Consider the following 25,558-nt stretch of genomic DNA (forward strand, 5'->3'; position numbering starts at 1 on the left):
TGGGTTGTGGGGGTGAAACCCATGCAAACACGGGGAGAATGTGCAAACTCCACACAGACAATGACCCAGAGCCGGGATCGAACCTGGGACCTCGGCACTGTGAGGCCACAGTGCTAACCCACTGTGCCATAGTGCTGCTCTGGTGTGGCACAGTTGGGAAGGGGCCGATGATGGTGGCCATCTGAGGGCGGACCTGGAGGGTCAAGTGACGCAGGCCGGGGTGGCCCAGAAAGGGATACAGCTGATCGGCAGGGGGTGGGTAGCCTCCCCCAACCAGGCTGGTCACGTGGAACATGAGGGAGTTGAATGGGCGGGTTGAGCGGTCGCTTGTGTTCACGCATCTAAGGAGTTTGAAGGCGGACGTGGTTTTTTGCCGGAGACACACATAAATCTGGGGGGGGGGGGGGGGGCCAGACAAGGTTGAAAAAGGGATGGGTGGGGCATGTTCGGGAGACCGAGGGCGATGGAGTTTTCATACATCTCCCATGTGCACTGGGTGTACTCCCGGATTGATTTCTTTGAGGTGGAAAAGAGGTTGCTGGCAGGCGTTGTCGACTCACAATATTCGGTGATTGTGGATTCCGACCAAATGCCATACTGGGTGGATTTGTGAGTAATAATAATAATAATCTTTATTGTCACAAGTAGGCTTACATTATCACTGCAATGAAGTTACTGTGAAAATCCCCTCGTCGCCACATTCCGGCGCCTGTTCGGGTTCACAGAGGCAGAATTCAGAATATCCAATTCACCTAACAGTACGTTTTTCGGGAATGTGGGAGGAAACGAGCACCCGGAGGAAATCCACGCAGACACGGGGAGAATGTGCAGAATGCACAGACAGTAAAAAGAGAAATGCAGAGCTAATTAACAGCACGTATTTCCATTTTCCCATCCAGGTATCTGTATTTGATGCACTTGGCTGATGAATTATAGTTCATTTTTGTTTGCCCAGAAGTTTCAATCATTTTTTATTGTGCAGAGCTATTGCGTTTCTGACTCCCCATTTTCGAGTTGTTTAGTTTGGTGAGTGATCAGAGAATTAGATATTGGATTTGATCATCCATGGTTAGTTTGTGTGTCTCATTTTTAAGCAGTTCCTGCCCTTGATCTTAACATTATTCATTTAAATGGAATGGCATTCTTCCATAATAAGCTGTTTTAACTGTTGCAGCGTCTTTGCAAATCTTTTGCAGCAATTATTAAATCATGGGCTGACTAATTTGAAAGAACTCCTTTACCAGTTTCCTGCCAAGTTGTTGGGTCAATATTCCGTGAAGCAGTGAATTCCTGGGCAGAAGTTTCTGCCACTTTGACGATCTGTACATATGCGGATAGTCATAGCCATGCATATTTTCAGGTTCTGCGCAAAAAAAAAACACATTTTGGGACATTCTGGGGCAGTCAAAGCGGATTTGTAAAGAACAGGTTGTGTCTGACAAATTGATTAAAAGCTCTTTGAGGAAATATTGAAATTGACAGAGCGAAAAAAGATTGCAGGTGTGTATATGGATTCTCATAAGATGCCACATAAGAGGTCGACTAACAAGATTAAGATTCACAACATTAAAAAGGATTAAAAAAACAAGAACTGGGAAGTGGATAAAGAACAGAAAACAGATCATTTGTGGGCTGGAGGATAGAGAGAATGGTGTTCCCTCCAAGTCAGTGTTTGGCACGATTGTCCTTCTCTGCATTTGTGAATGATCTGGCTTTGGACAAAGGAGGCTCAACATTAAATTTACAAGTGGCACAAAGATAAGAAGCATGTCTAACTTAAAGAGTAAATGGCACTGAGGGTAGCAAGGGCGTAGAATGTGCGCTAGGTAGGGGGTGGGGGTGGGGGTGGGGGACTTCAATGTCCATCACTAGAAGTGGCTCAGTCGCACACCACCAATGATTGAGCTGGCTGAGCCCAGAAGAATCTATCTGCCAGACTGGGCCTGTGGCACATAATGAGAGAATCAAAAAGAGGGAAAAGGCTTCTTGTCCATGCATTCATTACTGCAAGTTTCCCTCCAAGCTACACTGCATCCTGACTTGGACCTTTTTCATCATTCCCTCACTGTAGCGTGGTCAAAATCTTGGAATTCCCTTCCTTCGAACACTGTACCTATACCTCATGGACTGTAATGGTTTAAGAAGACAGATCACCACATTCTTCCCAAAGGCAATTCGTGATGGGGAACAAATGATGGCCTTGCTCATGATGCTCTCAGCCCATGAATTCATTTCAAACAAAACAAAGGCAGTTTAGTAGGTTGAGCAAGTAAATATCAGGTGAAATTTAATGCAAAAAAAGGTCAGGCAACACTTCTTGTGATAATAATAAAGACAAAGATCTTGGCATTAAATAGCAAAATTAAAAGAAGTAGAGGAGCAGAGAGTCTCAGAGGTTTGGATATATGAATATTTAGAAGTGTGGGAAGGATCTGATAAAATTGCTAGAAAAATGTGCACGGGATTCTAGACCATCTCGGTCGACTCAGAGTCTCAAAGCAAGATGGTTATGCTGAATCTATATAAGCTGGTTAGGCAGTAGTTAAATCTGGGGCAGATAATCTGCTGCAACTCAGCACCGGCGCACGTGTATTTATGCTGGAGCACTCCAGCTGAGAAATTCAATAAGCCCTGAAAACAAGGTGATTCTGAGGTGCCTGCAAAGAAACATGTATGTAGTCAATGGCACCCTGCACCATGGGGAAGGCCGCAGTCCACAAAAAGCTGTGTGTGCAATCTGTCTGCTTCGCTTTGATAAGAGAGAATGAAATACATCTAGTTTCCTTTGCACACAGAATCTCGGTGACCTCCCATATGTAACAGTGAATAGCAAACTGGGAGCTATTGCCAATATCATGCGTCTCAGCCTGGAAGGAGCCTGACTTATAAAGGTTCATGGCCAAGGTCACCAGCGCAATCACTCGCAATGCTATCCTCACCCTACTTTCAGGTTGTAGTTCTGGCTGAAAAGTTGAGCAGATTAATAGATGGCCACTTAGTAGTGAGACATTAGAGTATTTCTGAATAAAAGGAGACACACAGTCAAAGCTTTTTATGAGGACAGAAGCAAGAATGCCAAATTTCAAAGAGAACCATCATTTATAGTGCATGAGGAAAGGGGTGCCCATTGGTTGGCAGGTTGACTCTGATTGGCCGAGGCATTACAGTGGTGAATGGACTGGTGAGCTTTTGTCCCCCATTGTTTTCTTTATTCAAAAAAGGTGCAATGTCTGGACAGATTCCTTTTGCTTGCAGAGGGCAAGTCCCTGCACATGACAGTATGTAGCCTCCAGCAGGCGTAAGTGAGTTACATTGTGAGCCCAACTGATAATCTTAAATTGTCTGTTAGTGTAACTCTAGACACACTCGGGATTGTCCAGCATTTGCTGAATGAATGGAGAATTTGTTATACAATTCTCTGATTCTATTTTGTACTTGTTATGCATTTGTACATGCGCAGTGTGAACTCTGTAAACATCCTTGTTTGGTGGCCAGAGGTCAAAAATACCTTCGCATTTTCCTGCACAATCATGTTTTATGAATTCTACATGTGTGTTGGGATTCTGGTGATTTTTCACTGCGACTCATAACCCGCCACAGAGGATTTATGGGGTGGGAATAATTGTCTTCCCCATATCCCTTGCGGAGTATGACCAAGATAGAGTGGAAAGACTTACTTGTGGGGAAATCTACAGAAGAGCAGTGGGGGGCATTCAAAAAGGAAATGGGGAGGGTACAGGTCCAACATGTTCCTTCTAGGGTAATAGGAAGGAGTAACAAGCCCAGAGAACCATGGATGACCAGAGACATTCAGGATATGATGAGAAGGAAAATAGAGGCTTTTAGCAAGTACAGGGGGAATAAATCAATGAAGGCATTAGTGAAGTACAGAAAGTACAGGATGGAGTTTAAGAAAGCAAAGAGGTGATATGAGAAAGCTCCGGCCGGTAAAAATCGGGAAAATCCCAAGATATTCTATAAGTATATCAATGGGAAGAGGATAACCAGGAAAAGAGTATTGCCCATTGGGGACCAACAGGAAGATATGTGGATGGAGCCAGAGGACATTGGTTGGGTGTTGAACGAGTGCTTCATACCTGGCTTCACCCAAGAGAATGAGGAGGTAGGTATAGAACTCGGGGAGAGAGACTGAGGTTCTTAAGGAAATTGTCATAGGGATTGACAAGGTATTGGAGGTGTTGGCAGGCTTCAAAGTGGACCAATCTCCAAGTCCTGATGAATCGTGTCCCAGGATGCTGTGGGAAGTGAGGGAGGAGATTGCAGGGCCTATGACCCAAATTTTGAATTCCTCCCTGGCCTCAGGGAAGGTACCAGAGGAAATGAGAACAGCTAATGTGGTCCCACTATTTAAGAAAGGTTGTAGAGATAAGCCATGGAACTACAGACCACTGAGTCTCATGTCAGTGGTAGGGAAACTATTGGAGAAAATTCTGAAGGAGAGAATCTATCTTCACTTGGAGAGACAAGGTTTGATTAGGAATAGGGAGGTCATGCTGAACAAATTTGATTGAATTTTTTGAGCACATGACCAAGTGTGTAGATGAGGGTAGTGCAGTTGATGTAGTTTACATGAATTTTAGCAAGATCCCACATGGAAGACATATAAAGAAAGTAAATGCACACGGGATACAGGGTAACTTGATAAGGTGGATTCAAAATTGGCTTAGGTGGAGGAGACAGAGGATAATGACAGGTGATTGCTTTAGTGACTAGAAGCCAGTGTCCAGTGGGGTGCCACAGGGATCTAAATAAATGACAAATATGACTATGCAGTGCGCAGGCCCAGAGACCACTGAGGCAGACCGCCCCCTCCTGCCATCAGCGCGCTGACCCAGGAGTAGAATTTTTTAAAATCAATGCAGTCTTCCTGTCTGGACTGGAGACAGATCAGGTCACACGCCCCGAACACTGACGTCACATGCCCTGGGCTGAAAAGATACTCCTCCATTTTGTTCACAGCAAGCAAGCAACAGGACTGAACAATGTATAATGGATCATTTTGTAATAAGGAAGAGTGGGCCAGAGATACAAACGGACCAGGGTCTTACAAATAAATCTGCTGGAGAGAGCGACTCCGGAGAATCCACAGCAGAACAAAGCAATGCTGGTGTGAGCTCCAGGGCCTCTGGTGAACAACTCATTAAGAAGAAGCTGAAATCAGGAACAAAGCAGCATAAAGATGATTTTTTAAGGTATGGCTTTATTAATTGTGCCAATGCAAATCAGGATTCGAAGCCCATGTATGTTATATGCAGGAAAGTACTGGCAAATGAATGTTTAAAACCCTCAAAACTTCAAAGGCATTTGAAGACTAAGTATGGCATGTTTGAGGACAAACCTCTTGATTTTTCTTTGAAGGATGAAGTGAGAACTTAAATCGTCAACTGAAGTCCTCAGTGGAAATGTTACATTGAACGACAAAGTACAATTTGTTTGTTTGTTATTTACAGTACAGAAGGAGGCCTTTCAACCTGCACCGGTTCCTCAAGGAGCAACCCATTCCCCAGCCCTATCTCCGTAGCCCTCGAAATTCATCACATTCAAATATATGTCCAGCTCTCTTTTGAAACCTCCTATGGAATCCACTCTCCCAGGCAGCTCATTGCAAACCCCAACTCTCTGAGCAAAGACGTTTCTCCCCATCTCACTCCTAGCTCTCTTGCTGCCTATCTTGAAATTGTGACCCCTAATCACTGACATATCAATGAGTGGAAACAGAATATCCTTCTTTACCTTGTCAAAATTGTTCAGAATTTTGAACGCCTCAATAAGGTCGCTCCTTAATCTTCTCTGCTCCAAGGAGAAAAAGCCCAATTTCTCCAATCTTTCCTTGTATCTAAAATGCCTCAATCCTGGTATCATTCTAGTAAATTTCCTCTGCCCTCTCTCCAGAGGTTTAAAATCCTTCCTTAAATACGGTGCCCAGAACTGAACACAATACTCCAAATGTGATCTGACCAACGATTTGTAGAGGTGTAGCATCACTTCCTTGCCTCTATAAACCCAAGGATATTATACGCCTTCTTAACAACTGTTTCAACGTGCCGAACCATCTTTAGAGAATTATGCACTTGAACCCTGAGATCCCTCTGCTCATGGACTCCCCTCAAAGTTGTACCATTGAGCCTGTATTGTTTCCCCATATTTCTCCTACCAAAATGCATTACCTCACATTTCGCTGCATTGAAGTTCATCTGCCAGGTGTCTGCCCATTTGGCCAACTTGTCAATGTTCCTCTGAAGTCGTTCAGCATCATCCTCACAATTCACTATTCTCCCTAACTTAGTATCATGTGCAAATATAGAGATTTTGCCCTCAACACTTATTAATCATTTATATAAATCAGAAAAAGCAAGGGTCCCGACACTGAGCCCTGGGGAACAACACTTTCAACTCAACTCTGTAATGTTCTTGTCGGATGGCCTGATTTATATTACAAGAACATTTGTAGCTAAAGCTATAAACGATTTATTACCATTAACTGTGGGTCATCTGTATACAAAACAACATATGAATATCGGTATTAACATGCACAAGCAACCTCTCTCTTCCTTGCCCTCCAGTCAGTCTGAGGTCACCTGAATCTAACATTCACTTATATACTACTGATACTCCTAGTGGCCAGTCGGTGAATTACAACACAACCATGATATCACTACAGTGTCCTGTCTGAGAGATGCGCATCTATACCTACCCTCTGTTTCCTATCTCTTAGCCAACTTCTAATCCATGCTGCCAAGGGCCCATCAATCCCAAACATTTTTAATTTGCTAACCAACCTGTCATGCGATATTTTATTAAATATTTTCTGAAAGTCCAAATATACAACATTCTCAGTACTCCCTTCATCCATTGCCTGTGTTACCTCGTCAAAGAACACAATTAAATTTGTCAGACATGACCTGCCCTTGACAACTGTTGACTGTCTAGTATTAACTTATTTTTCTCTAAGTGTATATTTATCTCACCCCGTATTATGGCCTCCATCCATTTTCCCACTATTGCTGTCAAGCTGACAGGTCTGCAATTTCCTCAGTTATCCTTTGCCCCTTTCTGAAACAACGGTGTCACATTTTCAATCCTCTAGTCCCCCAGGACTAATCCTGTATTCAGAGAGGCTTGGAAAATATCTGTCAATGGCTCCGCAATATGCTCCCTTACCTCTCTCAGCAACGTAGGATGCATCCCATCTGGACCAGGCAATTTCTCTACCCGGAGTGCTGCCAGCCTGTTTAGCACCTTTTCTTTATCTAACACTATACTGCTCAGTTGATAAACACCCACATTTTCGACCAGCCCATGTCACCATCTTCTAAATTAGTAAAGACAGAAGCAAAGTACTCATTTAGTACCTCTGCCATACCCTCCGCTTCCGTGAGCAATTTACCCTCCTTGTCCCTTACGGCAGGCATTGTCAAATTCAGGGGTGGTCGCGGGTGATGATCGGGCACGCATACGCAGTGCGGCCGCATTTTTAAAAATATGGTCGCAGCCCTATTTTTTCAACTTCAGGTGAGCCGTGCTCTGAAAGCTCGTGTTTGAAACAAACCTGTTGGACTTTAACCTGGTGTTGTAAGACTTCTTACTGTGCTCACCCCAGTCCAACGCCGGCATCTCCACATCATGGCTATTTTTTCAAGTTCGGGGGGCCAAAGGGACCAATGGGACAAACAGACCATTGGGGCCAAGGGGACCCAAAACCATTTCCTCCATTTTTGTCAGCAACAAATAAGGTAAGAGAAAATGGTGGGTCGCACTGGTCGGCCGGCGTGGATCGCGAAGGTTGGCCGGCGTAGGCCGCGAAGGTTGGCCGGCATTAGTCGCGAAGGTCGGCCAGGGTGGGTCCCAAAAGTTGGCCACTTGATAAAAATGGGTCCGCGGAAAAGAAGTTTGAAAAACGCTGCCAATCAGGCCCTACTCTATCCTTCACTAATCTTTTACCATTAATCTGTTTGAAGAACATTTGCTATTTGTTTTAGCACACCCTGTAATCCTTTCCTCATGCTTCCTCTTAGCGTTCCTTATTCCAGCCTTAGCCTCTCTCCTGCATTTGAGATACTCTTCCTGATTTCTATTGTTATCATTATTCCAGCATTTATCATTTCTCCTTATTTTATCATCAATATCCTTAGTCATCCAAGGTCCTCCAGTTTTTGATACCCCCTATTTATTTCTCATGTGTACGTACCTAGCTTGCACCCTATTCATCTCTCCTTTGAAAGTCTCCCATTTTTCATCCATTGTTTTATCCACCAAAATGTATTTCCAATCAACCTGCTCCAGTTCCTTCCAAAAATCTGCCTTTTCCAGTCTGGGATCTGAGCAAACCTGGCAGCACGGAAGAATTGGGGTAGGGTGGGTGACACCCCCCCCTCCCGGTGGCCATCAAGGTGACAGTCACCCTGAGCTTCTACGTCACGGGGTCCTTCCAAGCGCTGAGTGGGGACCTGTCCTGGATCTCACAGAGCTCGGTGCACAGGTGCATCCACGCTGTCACGGAGTGCCTAAATATCCAGTTGGCACAATACAACCATTTCAATCCCACCTGGATTCCTGGGCAGCAGGATTCACAGTCATTGCCGGGATGCCCCAGGTCTAGGGAATGCTCAATGGGATGCATGTCACCCTACGAGTACCTACAGATGACAGGCCGATTTTTACAAACCAAAAGGGGTTCCACTCGATGAACGTGCAGCTGGTGTGTGACCATGAGATATGCATCATGCACGTCTGCATCCGACATCCATGCAGTGTGCACGATGCCTTCATCCTGGCACACTCAGCGGTTCCTCGCCTTTTTGAGACGCACCCCTGGCTGGGGGTGTGTGTCCTGGGTGTCAGGGGTCACCTACTGTGGTCTTGACTGATGACGCCTATCCAGAGGCCACAGACCAATGCGGAGACCCACTACAATGCGCCCATGCATCAACCAGGGGCCTGATTGAGCAGTGCTTTGACATCCTGAAGATGCAGTTCAGGTGCCTGGACTGCTCTGGAGGGGCCCTCCAGTATGATGCAAGGGGGTCGCCTGCATCATGCTGGTCTGCTGCGTCCTCCACAACATTGTGCAACAGAGGGGTGATGTGCTGGAGGTGGAGTCCGACCAGGAGGATTGGGGGAGGTCGAGGATGGGCAAGACATGGAGAAGGCACGGGAGGCTGCACAATGTGTGCGCCAGTGCCAAGGTGCACGGGACGCTCTGATCGCCTCCAGGTTCACTGACTAGAGAGACGGGGGCCCTGGCCAGGGGCACAGATACTGCATCTCACCTCCACACCCCCCCAACCAGAGACCACCATGCCTGCAATTCCCTCTGTAATCCCTACCTGCCTAACTATGGAGTGTGGGCCTGCATTGTCAGTAACAGCGGGTCTGCCGCATGAGTTGGAGGATGATGACAAACTGCTCTGGAATGAGCTCTGGTGCTCAGCATCATTTGACATCTGAATCCTGCTCATGGTAGCACTTTCCACCTGTGAGGTGATTCCTGCTTGCGAGCTGGGCATTCTATCGCACGGTCCCAAGGAATCCCTTGGGTGATGGAGGTGGGGGTCGTGAGGGTGGGGGTGAATCACCTGAGCAGTGAGCGCTGGATGAACCGCAGTCCCTGGGCCAAGCCCACCCCCAATGTTTGTCCATTCCCACCCACCCTGTGGCCAGCCCAGACCAGCCCACCCCTCACACCAATCTGACAGAGCACAGAGGCAGGTTGTAGCTTTGTGTACAGGTGTTTAATGTGAACAAATATGTTCAGGTTGTATCATAGAAACATAGAATTTACAGTGCAGAAGGAGGTCATTCAGCCCATCGAGTCTGCACTGACCCTTGGAAAGAGCACCCTACTTAAGCTCACACCTTCATCCTATCCCCATAACCCAATAACCCCATCTAACCTTTTTAGACATGAAGGGCAATTTAGCAAGATCAATCCACCTAAATTGCACATCTTTGGACTGTGGGAGGAAACCGGAGTGCCGGGAGGAAACCCACACAGACACTGGGAGAACGTGCAGACTCCGCACAGACAGTGACCCAAGCCGGGACTCGTACCTGGGACCCTGGAGCTGCAGTGCTAACCACTGTTCTACCGTGCGGCCCTATCCACTAACAAATGTGCCTTGCACCCATGCCAACCTAACTGGTGTCTTCTTTTCTGGCCTTACGGTCACAATGCAGCACCTACGTGGGTACCCAGACAGTACATCAGGTGTGGAGGCAGCCTGCTATGATGCCCCTGTGACCTGGGCCCCCTTTGGCTGCCGTCTTCTGTGGTGTGTGTGGGGAGAGGGGGGAGGGGTGTAGGGGTGTTGGTGGTATTAGTGGTGGAGCGGGGTTTTGGGGTAGTGTGGGTGTGGGGTGGGTATGGGGGTAGTGTGGTGTGGGGGTGGTTGTGGAGGGGGGGGGCTGTGACATCTGCCATGGGAAACCAGAAATCAGCGGGGTCTCACTTCCTAGCCCTCAGCTGACCTCCGCCACAGCGCCTGACTATTCTTCGGGCCCACCGACCTCGTCCAGTGCCATCTGCTCTGCTGCGGTAAGGAGCTGCAGGTCCGGCAGTCCACCTCCTATCGGCTCCCGCGCCCAGCGGTTTTGCGCAGCCTTCTCCTAGCAAGGGGAAAGACAGAAAATGACAGTGTTAGACCGTCTCATGCATGCAGCCCAGCGGTTGGGTAGCTGGTGGCTTCAGTGGCCTGGGCACCTGACCATGGTGGCCGGTATGGGTGCCAGCATGTGGTGCAGGGTAGAATTTGGCCAGCCTCCGTGTGTGTGGGGGGGGGGGGGGTCGGGGGGGTTTACAGGTGTGTGGGTGGGATTTGGTGCCAGGGGCACAGTGATGCCTACTCATCCTGGCCGCCCTGAGGAGGTCATGCAGTTTTTTCCAGCGCTGCTGGCTGATCCAGACTGTGTTGCCCATGGTGCGGGCCACCTCTGCCACCTGCACCCAGGCCCGGCAGCCTCCTTCCCACCCCGAGGTACAGGGTCATCCGCCTCTCCTCCACGGTGTCCAGCAGGGTCTCCAGTTCCGCGTTGGTGAATCTCGGGACCACAAGACTTGCTGCCACCTTGTTGGCTGGGATGTTGTGTGTGGGGAGTGAAATGTGTATATGCGGCTGCAGCTTGTCAGCCTCTTGAGTGTCAAATCCGGATCCAGCGAATCCAGCACCGTTTTCCACTGGAATCAATTGTGCTCCACCTGGTGCCGGTGCTAGTCCTTTAATAGTCATTGAATCGGTTCAGGTGCAGCACCAGTTTTGCTGCCGTAGAACTCCACGAATCCTGACCCGGCATCAACACTTCGTCCACCAGGGCTGCGGTGGCTAGGCAGATGGCAACCACTCCTGGTTGGATACCAAATTCGATTGTCTGCAGGGGGTGAAAGGCAGACATGTTAGCATGACAGCTACCCCTGTGCCCAACCAGGTCCACCGGGCTGCACAGTGGCCCCAGCCTCGCATGTCCCCTCTCCACCCCTGTATGTTCTGCCTGACACGTTGCCCTCTGTGCCGCACCCTGGCCCCATCAGTGCTTGGGACCGTTGTGGGGCCTCTGACTCCGGCACCCTGGTGCTACCCATGCCAGTGATAAGCTCTGCAGCTCCCATCCTGCACCCTCTTGTGGGGTCTACTGTTGGCGTCCTCCTTGGGTGGGTTGTGTGAAGCCCTGCCAGAGGTGTGGCATCTGATTGTGGAGGGGTGTGGTTATGTCCTATGCAACCATGGGCCAAGGTGGGCGGTCAGTATAGTGCACAACCGGATGGCTGCCTTGCAGGCGGCAGCAATGGGGGTTCATGCCTGAACAACCCGGTCCCAAGGGGACACCCTGGCTCACGGCCATTCCCTGGTCGCCCCCAGTTACGCCCCCCACCCCCCCGGCAGCCCCGGCTGATGACCCCAGCCAGCGGCAGCCAAAGGCTGCGCCTTTTGCAAGATGTCTTACCTCCTCGCTCACCCTCATCAGCCACAGCACCTGTTTCCCAATTTTAAATACCACATGTGAACCAAACTGTTGGTACTTCGGCCTAGCGGAGGCGGAGCATCGCGGGACGCCTGGAGAATGCCAGGTACGGCCTATTCATGAAATGCTAAGGGCCTTTACTGTCAAATTTACATGTCCACGCTGCCATGCATCGTAGAACGCATTCACGCCGCAGTCGAGGCACAGAGCATGATATTCTGTTGGGCGCCGTCACCGACTTCGATTTTTGGCTTATGCGTGATTCTCCTCCCAATCGTTCTTCGCGATTGCAGTGTCAACCAATGAAGAATCCAGTCTTATGTGTTTCAACCAAGTCAGCTCTTACTCTTCGAAATTCCAGCAGATACAAACCTAGCCTGGAAAACCTTTCCTCATAATTCAACCCGACTATTCCAGGTATTCGTCTCGTACACCTTCTCTGAACTGCTTCTGATGCAACAATGCGGCAAGAGAGTGGGAAAAATGCTGGGTGGGTAACTCCTTTCTTTCAGGGTGGGTTTAAAAGTTGCAATTGGCCTCAGTTTTTGACTTCAGCAGTCCACCCCGCTGTGAGCGTAACTATTCTTCAAAGGTGTGTATTCAGTCGCATCTATAGTGTTTCAATCCTGAGAGGCGCCTGCAGACCTGTGCTCCTCATGCCTCATCTACACTGCAGCTGTTGTGCTGTGAAGCACGTGGGGATAGTGGTCCCTGTGGCAGATACATCTTCCAGTGATGAGGAGAATGAAAAGGAAAATGAGGAAAGGGGGAAGGTCAGATGGTCAGGAGCAGGAGGCAGAGGAAGTGCGGAGGAGCACAGAGCTGCTGCAAACAGGATGTGAAAAGCACAGATGAGTGGAAGGAAGCCTTATCCTCCCAGTCGTGTATCCAGGGTGAGAATGGGTTATCTTCAAATGTCTGAAACACAGGACGCAATTCAATGTGAAATAAACCTTAATCAAGTTTTGGGCGCATTTAGCAGTGTGTTTCTTGGCGGCTACATCACTAGGCAACACGGTAACACAGTGGTTAGCACAATTGCATGACGGTCCCAGGTTCGATTCCAGCTTAGGTCACTGTCTGTGCGCAGTCTGCATGTTCTCCCCATGTCTGCGTGGGTTTTGTCCGGGTGCTCCGGTTTCCTCCCACCGTCCAAGGATGTGCAGGTTAGATGGATTGGCCACGTTAAATTGCTCTTTGTTTCCAAAAATGTTGGTGGGGTTATGGGGATAGGGTGAAGGCATAGGCTTATGTGGGGTGCTCTTTCCAAGGGCCGGGGCAGACCCAATGGGCCAAATGGCCTCCTTCTGCACTGTCAATTCTATGAGACGTACCCCGCTATTCAATGTCACTGTGGTAGTATGACTAGGGGTATTACGGTACCTGGGCGTGTGAGCTGCCATTGGTGCAGAGGGCTCGCTACCCATTGGCCCAAGTATTGTGTTCTCTGTATTCCTATTGGCCAAGAGGAAGGTAGCTCCGCCTATGAGGCGGGGTATAAGAACCCGTGTCCCCCAGCAATCAGGCCATTTCTGTACGTCTGCTGCTGGGCTCACTTCTTGCTGATTAAAGCCTTTCGTTTCGGACTTCACCTACGTTTCGTGTCCATTGATTGTGCATCAGTCACTTTGCCGTTATTTTTGCCTCGGCGAGCCCAACAGGAAAGATTCATCGCAGATTGGGGTGCCATTTTGTCTGGCTGGCCTGATCTTCCCCCCCCCACCCACTTTTTCCAACTCCCTCCTCCCACCAAACCTCAGGGAGGCCGCTGGGAACACCCACCCAACCGCCCTCCACCTGGAAAGACCCCCTTAATTTCATCAGAATCACTGGGGCCATACAGACATCCATTAACTCTTGATACACCTGTGCATAATATTCTGTGTGCACCACAAAACCTTCCACTGTGGTAGCACTACATGCTCAGTGAGATGTTACTATTTGTTAGCATTTAATCACTTCCAAAGTGCAGGCACTGCTTCCTGCTCAATCAATAGAGAGCTTTTGAAAGCCGAAACCAAGGAAGTGGGAAGATTCCCAGAGGAACTTTTTCGACCAGGTTAAACAGACCCTGCAGTCATCGGCCTTACTGGTCGATTTTAACCCAACCGAACCCATAATCGTCATGTGCAAAGTAACACCTTATGGCATCGATCCAGTACCCTCACACAAGATGGAAGATGTTGTGGAAAGGCCTTCACATCCAGAAAAGTGTTGCACGCTGAAAGGAAATATTCTCAGGTGGAGAAAGAAAGCCTGGTGGTCATTCATGCTGTAAATGATCAATATGTTTATGGCCAGCACTTAACCATTGTCTCGGACCATAAACCTTGTGTCTGCGTGGGTGTCACCCCCACAACCCAAAAAAGATGTGCAGGGTAGGTGAATTGGCCACGCTAAATTGCCCCTTAATTGGACAACTGCACAAATCTTTGACATCCACAGCCTATGAGAAGGGATCATCTCAGACAACGGTGCCGCTTTCACAGCCGAAAGGTTTCAACCCTTCATTAATCCAATAGGATCCACATGTAAGAACAGCCCCCAATGGGATCAACATGTAAGAACAGCCCTCAATGGGATCCACATGTAAGAACAGCCCCCAATGGGATCCACATGTAAGAACAGCCCCCAATGGGATCCACATGTAAGAACAGCCCTCAATGGGATCCACATGTAAGAACAGCCCCCAATGGGATCCACATGTAAGAACAGCCGCCAATGGGATCCACATGTAAGAACAGCCCGCAATGGGATCCACATGTAAGAACAGCCCCCAATGGGATCCACATGTAAGAACAGCCCCCAATGGGATCCACATGTAAGAACAGCCCCCAATGGGATCCACATGTAAGAACAGCCCCCAATGGGATCCATATGTAAGAGCAGCCCCCAATGGGATCCATATGTAAGAACAGCCCCCAATGGGATCCATATGTAAGAGCAGCCCCCAATGGGATCCACATGTAAGAACAGCCCCCAATGGGATCCATATGTAAGAGCAGCCCCCAATGGGATCCATATGTAAGAGCAGCTCCCAATGGGATCCACATGTAAGAACAGCCCCCAATGGGATCCACATGTAAGAACAGCCCCCAATAGGATCCATATGTAAGAGCAGCTCCCAATGGGATCCACATGTAAGAACAGTTCCCAATGGGATCCACATGTAAGAACAGCCCCCAATGGGATCCATATGTAAGAGCAGCCCACAATCAGATCTACATGTAAGAACAGCCCCCAATCAGATCCACATGTAAGAACAGCTCCCAATGGGATCCATATGTAAGAACAACCCCCAATGGGATCCACATGTAAGAACAGCCCCCAATGGGATCCACATGTAAGAACAGCCCCCAATGGGATCCACATGTAAGAACAGCCCCCAATGGGATCCACATGTAAGAACAGCCCCCAATGGGATCCACATGTAAGAGCAGCGCCCAATGGGATCCACATGTAAGAACAGCCCCCAATGGGATCCATATGTAAGAGCAGCTCCCAATGGGATCCACATGTAAGAACAGCCCCCAATGGGATCCACATGTAAAAACAGCCCCCAATGGGATCCACATGTAAGAGCAGCCCCCAATGGGATCCACATGTAAGAACAGCCCCCAATGGGATCCACATGTAAGAACAGCCCCCAATGGGATCCATGTGTAAGAGCAGCCCCCAATGGGATCCACATGTAAGAACAGCCCCAATGGGATCCATATGTAAGAACAGCCCCCAATGGGATCCATGTGTAAGAGCAGCCCCCTACCACTTTCTTCAAATGGGCTGACTGAAAAAGAGATCCAAATTTTTCTTTTAAAAATGTTACACTGCACAATAAATGTGGATCGGATACAATTTACAAGAGCTTAACATCAGTATTGCCCCCCCCCCCCCAAACCCCAGCCTCTTAGCCCCCACACCTCCCTTTTTGTTATTTTTTTTAAAGATAAAGATATTTCATTGGAATACATATTTTACAAAAGGTAATTGTCATCTATTTACATATGTATCGCACTCCCCCCCCCCCCCCTTTCCCCCCTGTCATTGGCCCCACCCCCTCTCTCCTTCCCCCATACTTCAGGTGTTTCTTTGGGGTCTTGTACTTTGTTGCCTTGTTCTTGGTCCCCTGTTTTGTATTCCTGCTATTCCCAACTCCTCCTCCATCTTTACTCATTCCATTTCTGGTTCTCTCACCCATCCCCTCACTCTTTCTTCCGTGGCTGCCCAGTGTTAGTACTATAGGTTTGGGAGGGCTAGGCCTCCCGTGCTTCTTTTCCTTTGTAGGACCTTGTTTGGGGACCTTGGGCTCTTCTCCACCGCACCCCCCCCCCACCACACACACACACACACACAAAAGGCATAATCATTTTGCCGACCGAGTTAAAAAAGGCCTTGGGGATGTCGATCGGTATGGAACTGAACAGGAAGAGGAACCTGGGCAGCATGTTCATCTTGATCGTCTGCACTCTTCCCGCCAGGGAGAGCAGGAGTGTGTCCCATCTCTGTAGTTCCTTTTTGGCTTCATCCACCTAACTTGCCAGGTTCCACTTGTGGATCCACATCGAATCTTGGGCAATCTGGATCCCCGAATAGCGGACTTTGCTTTGGGTTTGTTTGAATGGTAATCCAGCCAGATCTGCCCCTACCCCTTTTAGGTTCACGGGGAAGACTTCACTCTTGCTCAGTTTGAGCTTGCACCCCCACAAGGCTCCAAACTCACTCAGTAGCTTCATGATCCAGCAGAGGGCAGCAGAGCAGAGCTTCTGATTGGCTGTTCTGGGGAGATTTGCATACGTGCAGTGCGGTCAGCGTAAGTTGAAGGTGTACCTGCGCAAGTGACCCAAGGAATTTGAGTGAAGAAAAGCATCCAGCAGAGGGCAGCAGAGCAGAGCTTCTGATTGGCTGTTCCGGGGAGATTTGCATACGTGCAGTGCGGTCAGCGTAAGCTGAAGGTGGTTTGTGAAGGGGCTGTTCTCGAGTGACAGCTTTACCCGAAACACTACTTAGGTAGTGTCTCCCACCCATCCTCCTGCTCTAACCAAAAAAAAGGTTCTGTCCGTCGGATTGCTAAACTAACAAGTTTTTTTTTTAGTTTTCAGTAGTTGGGAAGTTAGTTCAGTGGGAATGGAGGTTGGGGCAGTTGAATGTTCCTCCTGCAGAATGTGGGAGGAAAGGGTCTCCTAGAGTGTCCCTGCTGACTACATCTGCGGGAAGTGCACCCAACTCCAGCTCCTCGAGAACCGCGTTAGGGAGCTGGAGCTGGATGAACTTCGGATCATTCGGGAGGCGGAGGGGGTTATTGAGAGGAGTTATAGGGAGGTAGTCACACCTCAGGTAAAAGAAGAAGGTAGATGGGTTACCGTCAGGGGAACGAGAGGGAACCGGCAGGCAGTGAGGGATCCCCTGTGGTCGTTCCCCTCAATAACAAGTATACCATTTGGATACAGTTGCGGGGGACGACTTACCAGGGGTAAGCAATGGGGCACAGGTCACCTGAACCAGAGGGGTACCAATATCCTGGGGGGGAGATTTGCTAGTGCTCTTCGGGGGGGGGGGGGGGGGGGTTTAAACGAATTCATCAGGGGGATGGGAACCTAAATTGTAGTCCCAGTGTACAGGATGTTGAGAGTAGTGAGGTTAGGGATAGGGTTAAAAGTTCTAAAGAGGGCACCGGCAAGCAAAACGCTGGTCTGAAGTGTGTCTACTTCAATGGCAGGAGCATCCAGAATAAGGTGGGTGAGCTTGCAGCATGGGTTGGTACCTGGGATCTCGATGTTGTGGCGATTTCGGAGACATGGGTAGAGCAGGGACAGGAATGGTTGTTGCAGGTTCCAGGATTTAGATGTTTCTGTAAGAACAGAGAAAATGGTAAAAGAGGGGGGGGTGTGGCATTGTTAATCAAGGAAAGTATTACGGCGGTAGAAAGAACGTTTGAGGACTCGTCTACTGAGGTAGTATGGGCCGATGTTAGGAACAGGAGAGGAGAGGTCACCCTGTTGGGAGTTGTCTATAGACCTCCGAATAGTTCCAGAGATGTAGAGGAAAGGATTGTAAAGATGATTCTCAACAGGAGCGAGAGTAACAGGGTAGTTGTTATGGGGGACTTTAACTTTCCAAATATTGACTGGAAATACTATAGTTCGAGTACTATAGATGGGTCAGTTTTTGTGCAGTGTGTGCAGGAGGGTTTTCTGACACAGTATGTAGACAGGCCAACAAGGGGCGATGCCACATTGGATTTGGTACTGGGTAATGAATCCAGCCAGGTGTTAGATTTAGATGTAGTTGAGCACTTTGGTGATAGTGATCACAATTCGGTTATGTTTACTTTAGCAATGGGCAGGGAAAGGTATATACCGCAAGGCAAGAATTATAGCTGGGGGAAAGGCAATTATGATGCTATTCGGCAAGATTTAGGATGTATAGGATGGGGAAGGAAACTGCAGGTACAATCGAAATGTGGAGCTTTTTCAAGGAACAGCTATTGCGTGTCCTTGATAAGTATGTACCTGTCAGGCAGGGAGGAAGTTGTCGAGCAAGGGAACCGTGGTTTACTAAGGATGTTGAAGCACTTGTCAAGAGGAAGAAGAAGGCTTATGTTAGGATGAGACATGAATGCTCAGTTAGGGCACTTGAGAGTTACAAGTTAGCCAGGAAGGACCTAAAGGGAGAGTTAAGAAGAGCGAGGAGAGGACACGAAAAGTCATTAGCGGATAGGATCAAGGAAAATCCTAAGGCTTTCTATAGGTATATCAGGAACAAAAGAATGACTAGAGTAAGATTAGGGCCAATCAAGGATAGTAGTGGAAAGTTGTGTGTGGAATCAGAGGAGATAGGGGAAGCGTTAAATGGATATTTTTCGTCAGTGTTTACACTGGAGAAAGACAATGTTGTCGAGGAGAATACTCAGGTACAGTCGACCAGGCTAGATGGGATTGAGGTTCACAAGGAGGAGGTGTTACCAATTTTGGAAAGTGTAAAAATAGATAAGTCCCTTGGGCCAGATGGGATTTATCCTACGATTCTATGGGAAGCCAGGGAGGAGATTGCAGAGCCTTTGTCCGTGATCTTTATGTCGTCTTTGTCGACAGGAATAGTGCTGGAAGACTGGAGGATAGCAAATGTTGTCCCCTTGTTCAAGAAGGGGAGTAGAGACAACCCTGGTAATTATAGACCTGTGAGCCTTACTTCGGTTGTGGGTAAAATGTTGGAAAAGGTTATAAGAGATAGGGTTTATAATCATCTTGAAAAGAACAAGTTGATTAGCGATAGTCAACACGGATTTGTGAAGGGTAGGTCATGCCTCACGAACCTTATTGAGTTTTTTGAGAAGGTGACCAAGTAGGTGGATGAGGGTAAAGCGATTGATGTGGTGTATATGGATTTCAGTAAGGCATTTGATAAGGTTCCCCACGGTAGGCTATTGCAGAAAATAAGGAAGTATGGGATTGAAGGTGATTTAGCGGTTTGGATCAGTAATTGGCTAGCTGAAAGAAGACAGAGGGTGGTGGTTGATGGCAAATGTTCATCCTGGAGTTCAGTTACTAGTGGTGTACCGCAAGGATCTGTTTTGGGGCCACTGCTGTTTGTCATTTTTATAAATGACCTGGAAGAGGGTGTAGAAGGATGGGTTAGTAAATTTGCAGATGACACGAAGGTCGGTGGAGTTGTGGATAGTGCTAAAGGATGTTATAGGATACAGAGGGACATAGATAAGCTGCAGAGCTGGGCTGAGAGGTGGCAGATGGAGTTTAATGCGGAAAAGTGTGAGGTGGTTCACTTTGGAAGGAGTAACAGGAATGCAGAGTACTGGGCTAATGGCAAGATTCTTGGTAGTGTAGATGAACAGAGAGATCTCGGCATCCAGGTACATAAATCCTTGAAAGTTGCCACCCAGGTTAATAGGGCTGTTAAGAAGGCATATGGTGTGCTAGCCTTTATAAGCAGGGGGATTGAGTTTCGGAACCACAAGGTCATGCTGCAGCTGTACATAACTCTGGTGCGGCCACACCTGGAGTACTGCGTGCAGTTCTGGTCACCACATTATAGGAAGGATGTGAAAGCTTTGGAAAGGGTTCAGAGGAGATTTACTAGAATGTTGCCTGGTATGGAGGGAAGGTCTTACAAGGAAAGGCTCAGGGACTTGAGGTTGTTTTCGTTAGAGAGGAGAAGGCTGAGAAGTGACTTAATAGAGACATATAAGATAGTCAGAGGGTTAGATAGGATGGACAGTGAGAGTCTTTTTCCTCGGATGGTGATGACCAACACAAGGGGACATAGCTTTAAATTGAGGGGTGGTAGATATAGGACAGATGTCAGAGGCAGTTTCTTTACTCAGAGAGTAGTAGGGGTGTGGAACGCCCTGCCTGCAACAGTAGTAGACTCGCCAACTTTAAGGGCATTTAAGTGGTCACTGGATAGACATATGGATGAAAATGGAATAGTGTAGGTCAGATAGGCTTCAGATGGTTTCACAGGTCGGCGCAACATCGAGGGCCGAAGGGCCCGTACTGCGTTGTAATGTTCTATGTTCTATGATCACTTCCATGCCGCTTTGCGAGCAATCCAAAGTTTTAAAGGTCAATGAGAAAACAGTCCAACCGTTCACCACTGCTTTGTTTAGTAGATTTCTTGCTCACGTACAATACAGCCAATATACCATGACTGGGGTCATCCCGGCTGAGTTGTTAGTGGACAGGCATCTCAGGACACGGCTTGACCCATTGCCTAAATTTGTCAGTGAGGGTGGAGGCTAAGCAAGCCTCAAAGAAAGGCCTTCATATTGCATGCAAGGGGGAGAGGGCTTTTCAAACAGAAGATTTAGTGTACGATCAGAGCTTTGGTGGTGGGCCAGAATGGTTACCTGTGAGAGGTGTTGCCAGGACTAGGCCAGTGTCTTAGATCATCGACCTACAGGGCCATGAAGCAAGAAAACTTGTTGATCACTTGAGAAGGTGAGAAACTGTTGTCCCCTCAACTGGATGTATGGACCCAGTCCAGGTTACCAGTGTACTACTTGCCGTGTCGATGGTGTTAGAATAGATATCTTCTCCAGGCGAATCATATAGGGCCACAGAAGGAATTGAAGAGGTAATCAGTACTGCCCTTCTTTGGACTCTACCAATCTGCCTGCCCTTGCTGTAGACTTGGTGCCTCATGTTTGGAGAAGCCAGTTGCCAAGTTAAGACGCTCAGCAAGTGTTAGAAAGTCCCTGATAGACTTACCTTATGAATTATGCTTTGAGCTCTCTAACTGTAACCCTGTTTCACTGTACAGAATTGTAAATAAGAGTTTTTCTGTTTTTGTATTTCAGGGAAAAACATAAGGGGGAGGAATGTGATAGTGTCGCCCTTTTAAGGGGCGATCCTTTGTGGGCCTTAAATAAATCACCGTTGTGATTTAACACTGCTTCATTGCTTTGCCTCACACTACAACAAGTGTATAGTATAGGGGACAGTGACCCGGGGTCGGGATCATTGCGCTGAAGACCCAGGTTCGATCCCGACCCCAGGTCACTGTCCATGTGGCGTTCGCACATTCTCTCCGTGTCTGCATGGGTCTCACCCCCAGAACCAAAAGATGTGTATAGCAGGTGGATTGGTCACGCTAAATTGTGCCTTAAAAAGAAACAAGTGTGCAGTATAGAACCAGTTTTAGTTGTATCCTGGAAGCTGAATTTATCCTTCTGTAGGTGGAGTTGAAATGCCCATCAGCCATGATTGAATGGCGGAGTGGACTCGATGGGCCGAATGGCTTTACTTCCACTCCTATGTCTTATGGTCTTATGGTCTTATAATCCGTGTGGTATACAGCTGTTCTTGTCACTTGCAATTTGCCGATTTAGCAAAAAACACTCAGTACAAAAGGACATGAGCAAGATCTCACTCCAATCTCATCAAGAACTTCCTTAGATAAACATTCTCGATCAGGCAATGGGCAAAAAAAAACCTAAGAAGGAAGTTGTCTGGTAGTTGCCCTTAATACTTAATATTGCTGTTTTTTGCTACAGATAATTCCAGGACTGCCACACCTCCAGGTATTCTACACTGAAGAACAAACCTTCTGTGTTATAGAAGCATCATCATACTAACTGGTGCTCAATGTTTCATTCTTCGAGAACACCAGAAGGCAAGAGGAGGCCCGAAAAAAGGAGCCTGAGAAAGGAATAGCAGCAATTTCGATTCCGCCTCCAGGAAATACGTGCCAAGTGTGCAGTCGAAGATGTGACTCTCGGATCAGACTCAGCAGCCACTCAAAGACCCACAGAACCCATGACCAGGAGCATAGAGTTTCATAGGTGGACAATCATACTCATTAGCGAGTGATCGCTGAAGAAGAATCGGATCCTTCTCACCGATTACCCCTGCCCCAGGACTCATCGTTGACTTCTGTTGGAGCACAAAGATGCCATGATGGAGTTGGGCAGGATTGTTCAGGAGTTATGGAGTGCCTGGCTGTTGCTCTGAAGTTCCTCCTCATCTTCCATTGCCCCAATTGGTGAGCTGATGGTTAACCTTTCGCAGACGACTTCTAAGGATTATCTGGGATGCTTCAAGCTGTTCCTACCAATCAGTATGTTAAAAAGCACAGAAGCTTCCTGAGCTGTTTAAACAATCACATGTCCCTTTGAAGAAATAATGGCCAATTCAATGCTATTTAAATATCTTGCCCTTCCACATAAAGTAGAAACTAACTGTGTTCCCCCTTGCCGTGTCTTTGACAACCACGCTTTACGCTTGGGCACCTACATTCTCATCTCCTGGAGCCTCTCCTGTGTGTCTCCAATAACCTGCAAAGTTTCCATCTCATGTAGATGCAAACCTCAGAAAGGGTGTGTGTAGGATCTCTTCCAATTAGAGTTCATTACCCGGTTGATTGCAGGTATATAAAATACAACTTTATTGCTAACTATTCACTTTAAGACACTTTCATATGATCAAAATCAAAACTTAAAAACAAAATGTCAAGCAATACATGAGTTGGTCAAATACATGGCAAAGGGAATCATTAATCATAAAAGCATAAAAAAATCACTTTAAAATAAATGAATGGAATAATTCAAGAACTCGGGAAGACAACTCAGGAACAAGTTTTTGACCATGAGGTCTTACTTTTGAGGGTATCCGTCAGGAATAATTCAGCGCCTCCTTAAACGAATAAGCTTCTCACGCCACATCTAGTCATCAACCTTGCTGTAAATAATTATTTGATACATTCTTATTACTAAGTGCACTGGAATACAATGGTCTACTCATTATATGAAACATTCATCGAAACAATGTCTGAATTTCTGCAGACATGACCCTAAAGGTCAATAGTTGATTCATTATCTGAAACAATGACCATTTTTTCACAGTCATGGCATCTTGAATAATTCCATTCTTTAGCTATGTACTCAATCAATACCTAAGACATTAATAAATCAATGAATCAATAAATCAACAACCTATCAGTATGTCTTCATTAGTTTGTTGTTGTTAATGATTGTACAAAATCGTAATCTTTGCAATGATACAACACCATGATGAAAGAATCTGAGTGGCAATTACATTTTTCCTCAGTCAGGTCTCGGCATCCATCCCATCATTAGGGGCTGGTTTAGCACAGGGATAAATAGCTGGCTTTTAAAGCAGACCAAGGCAGGCCAGGAGCATGGTTCAATTCCCGTACCAGCCTCCCTGAACAGGCGCAGGAATGTGGCGACTAGGGCCTTTTCACAGTTACTTCACTTGAAGCCTACTTGTGACAATAAGCAATTTTCATTTCATTTTTCATTTCAATTCACACTTGTAGCTGCAGGTTCATGTACTTTAACACCTCTCTCTCTCTCTGAAGTTGAAAATTCTGACAATATTATGGGCAAGTTGTCAACACCAGAGACAAAATGGAACAGTAAAAAAATCTTCCAGGACTGCAATAATGAGGGGCAGTAAAATGGAAACAATCAAAGACGCATGTTGGATTGATATAGGAAATGAACAAAAGATAGTAAATATTGTGATTTGTTCCTGTAATTATTCACAAGGAAAGACACGATCAACATGCTCTCCCCAAACAGATATAACCTAGGCAAAATTAATGACTTTAGCAGGAAGGCAGACTAAAAAGGGTCTCAACAACTAGATTCCAAAGGAAAAATAGTAATCATTCCAGAATATTAAGTGAGACTAGTGATGCGATTTGTGAGACATTGGCAGCCATAATCAGGAAATCACTGGACCACGGCCCTCGAGAGGTGGGGTACAGATGATGCCAAATTACTCTGAACAGAGGTTCTTTTTGATCCCCAAACCGAGGTATGGCTGCAGGACTGAAAGACCAACTTAAAAAGAACGGAACATTCAGGGCGAGTTCCTATATCTTTATAAAGCTGGTCTCAGTGTCAGTTTCACTGAGCTGCTGCACTGTTGTTTACGACCTTTGGGCAGCTCTGATTTCTTTGAAAAGCCTGTCAGAAAACCACTAAGCTGTCTGAAGATCGGCAGCAGTGCAGTAACACAGTGTTCTTGGTTGAAAAATAGTTAGTTGAATCTGTATTTCACTGGCAAGTGGATGCCGGGAGTGGGAGGGGCGGGGGGCATGGGGTGGGGGGGGGAGATAGTTGGGGAGATCTGGGGTGTTGGAGGAGTGGGAGATAGGTTGGGGGAGTTGGAAAGGTGGGGTAGGTTGTGAAGTGTTGGAAGGGTAGGGAAAGATTGGGAATGTTGGAGGTGTGGTGGGCTAGGTTCAGGGTTCTTGGAAAGGTGAGGGAGGTTGGGGAGTTTTGGAGGGGTGGGGAGAGAAAGGGAGAGTTGGAGAGTGGTGTGTCGGTTGGTGCATTTTGGAGGGGTGGTGGGCCAGGTTGGGGCTTGTTGGAGGAGTGAGAGGAGATTGTGGACTGTTGGAGGGGTGGGAGGAAATTTTGGAGTGTTGAAGGGTTTGGGGGCTCTATGCTGGGTGGGTGGATATGCTCGAGTGTCTTGAAGGAGTGTAGGCAATATTACTAAGTGGCAGAGCAGCCTTACTCCTGCTCCAAATGTGTATTTCTGTTTGGTTGGATGAGTTGAGCTGTGTCAGATGGCCTTTGCCATCCATACCTATCATATGAATAGAGGGTGGAATCATGGTTGGAGTTCTGTTGATTTTGTTGCCAATGGAGGTTTTCTGTGAACAGGCTTTGTGGGTGGAATTTCTGGGAAAGGGGTTTATAATTTGCTCAAAGTGAATTAGTAACCTGTTTTACATTACATGCGATTCTTAAGCGTCTTTTCCATTGTCTTCAACATTGTCCTTTTGTCTATTTGCCTATTATTTCACTCTATTTTGATGTTTTTATGAGATTTTGGAGGTATTGAAATAGAATAATAATATTTTATTGTCACAAGCAGGCTTACATTAACACTGCAAAGAAGTTACTGTGAAAAGCCCCTAGGCATGATAAAGTTGTGTTGCAGAGTAGATATTGAATATACTGTAAAAAGAAGCAGAATTCAGCAGAGTCTTCAGCTTTGCTGATCAAGAAAAAACAAAAACAATTGTGAACCATTGAGTCTTTGTCTCCTGGCCTCTTAAAACCTGTGTTGCACAGAGACACCTGAGGACT

Source organism: Scyliorhinus canicula, chromosome 9, assembly GCF_902713615.1.
Source record: "Scyliorhinus canicula chromosome 9, sScyCan1.1, whole genome shotgun sequence".
NCBI classification, from domain to species: Eukaryota; Metazoa; Chordata; class Chondrichthyes; order Carcharhiniformes; family Scyliorhinidae; genus Scyliorhinus; species Scyliorhinus canicula.